General features: G+C 51.8%; 2 protein-coding genes across 3 annotated transcripts in view; one reads left to right on the top strand and one right to left on the bottom strand.

Annotated features, from left to right (window-relative positions):
* LOC113207507 (gastrula zinc finger protein XlCGF8.2DB-like) overlaps positions 1–1,983 on the bottom strand; it is an 80,432-nt gene that overhangs the window by 9,946 nt on the left and 68,503 nt on the right. Inside the window, exon 3 of the transcript XR_008010934.1 lies at positions 1,156–1,268. The gene's annotated coding sequence lies outside the window, so the exon portion shown is untranslated. The remainder of the gene's footprint in view (positions 1–1,155; positions 1,269–1,983) is intronic.
* Positions 1–1,983, top strand: part of LOC113207513 (runt-related transcription factor 3-like) — a 22,575-nt gene that overhangs the window by 12,291 nt on the left and 8,301 nt on the right. The window lies entirely within an intron of this gene.

Below are 1,983 nucleotides of genomic sequence, written 5' to 3'. Positions count from 1 at the left end.
CCCCACCCCTTCCCGACGCAACGCGTGTACCACCCGACATGTAAATAACATCCGAAAGGCCCCTTCTACCCCATACTTCTAAAACGAGTGGAAAACAATACATCGCCAACGATAACCTCTCCCCCTCTCCCCTCCCCAATAAAGGCCCGGGACGTGAGGCGCTGTCGATCCCCCCGCTCACCGAGCGAGCGCGGTGCACGTGAAGCAACGAGACAAAAAAATGGGATGGAAGAGAGGGGGATGAAATCCGCGAGCCGTCCTCGCACCTGTTGCCCCTCACGACTCGCGACACCGTTTCTTTCTTTCCCACTAAAAAGACGGCGAAAGATATGGTCAACCCGCTTCCTCATTTCTCAATTTCATTATTTCACGTCGTAGCTCAGCATATCGTGTCCTCACAGTCTTTTTGAGGAACTCTCATAATTTAGGGAAAACTCCTAAGATTTTGAGAAAGTCTCCTCAAAACGTGAAAGCTGTTGTTCGAATTTTCTCTCTCTCCTACAAAAATTCAGACATTGTTTTTACATGCGCTTACAACGCCCTCAACGAACTGCACTGAAAAAATTGTTTGTTGTAAAACAATTATTTTTGTGATGTAATGGTTGTTGGAAAACAAAATATTTGTTTTGAATAAAAATGGAAATTTGTAAAATGGCCAAAAATGTGGTTACTAAGCAATCAGACATCTACGAGTAGAAGGTTAGGTCGGATTACGCTCACAACCGATGGGTGACACTAATTGCAACTTCAGTCATGACCCATGGTTTGCCGTATAGCACACTTTGTCACAAGCGCAGGCACGCAGGGACCTAAAAATCAGGCTATAGTTCCTCCTCACAGATAACAACATTTTCGACGGTTGGGTATGTCAGTTTTGACCGTCCAATTTTGAACCCCACCCCCCTCGGCGGGCGAAGCCAGGTCTCGTCGCTGGGGTAGATGTGCCCCCCCCCCCCTCCGCCGCGGTGGGGCCCCGCGGCCAGTGGGTGCGGTTACCCCGTTGTGGCCACGAGGCGGGGTGGGAGGGGGGACGGGAGTTGCGAGGGGGGCGACCGCAAGATGGCGGCGGGCGACAAGATGGCGGTGTCAGCGGTGCGCCCCGGGCCGAGCCGCAGCGGCGGTCTGGGTCGCGGTGAGTGACTGGACTCGACTTACTAGGCGGCGGCCATGGTGGCGAGGTGGGGCTGGGCTGGGCTGGGCCCGGCGGTCAACCCAAATCCCACCACGGATCTGCGTGCAGCGTCAGAGCATGGGCCAGGAAAAAGTGACTGTAACCAAGAAAATGTATGAGTAACGAGTAACTTTTAAGTAGGACCCAGGCCCAGGCTCTCCAGTGTGGCGGGTTTGCCTACTGCGTGCGGCTGTAAGGTGCCAGGTGCCATGGCCCCTGCCATGCAGCCCTAACCGATATGCAATTCCGCAACATTGGAGCGACTTTAAAGATACGACCGGTACACAATGTTGTCAACGCCCCCTCCCCCAACAAAATGAAAAAAATAATGATCAACAACAGGTTTTGCTTTAAATTTGCCCAAAGTTCGGAACACATTAAATACGCACGTTTCGTAAAAGTTTTGTATTTTACCCAAGTGTTGAATGTTCAAATGCATCTCTATTCTCAGTAAAGTACCCCATAACTTGCGTTATTCTAACAAAATACGTGAGAAGAAAGGAGGGGGAAAAAGTAAGGGTCCCATGAGACCAGAAAAAGCCCGAGCCGGTGATAATCCACACGCTGCATAAATGTAACAGAAACATTTTTTTCTGAAATCTCAGGAGAAAGCCTGGCGGAGAGAGACACAATAACAGCAGCCCCACCCGCCGCGCCCCAACGCCCCAGCGGGGAAAGGAAAGAGTGTGCTTTGCGTGTTAACAAGCCGTTTTCACTTTGCTTGCTCCGCCGCCGGTGTTCCATAGCAGACCCGGGGTCCCCTGCGAACCTGAGCCGAGCCATCCCCACAGCCCTTTCTCTTTCACCCTCTC

This window comes from Frankliniella occidentalis, unplaced genomic scaffold, assembly GCF_000697945.3.
Source record: "Frankliniella occidentalis isolate FOCC.00 unplaced genomic scaffold, Focc_3.1 Scaffold28, whole genome shotgun sequence".
Taxonomy (NCBI): domain Eukaryota; kingdom Metazoa; phylum Arthropoda; class Insecta; order Thysanoptera; family Thripidae; genus Frankliniella; species Frankliniella occidentalis.
This window is presented reverse-complemented; position numbering and strand designations above follow the sequence as displayed.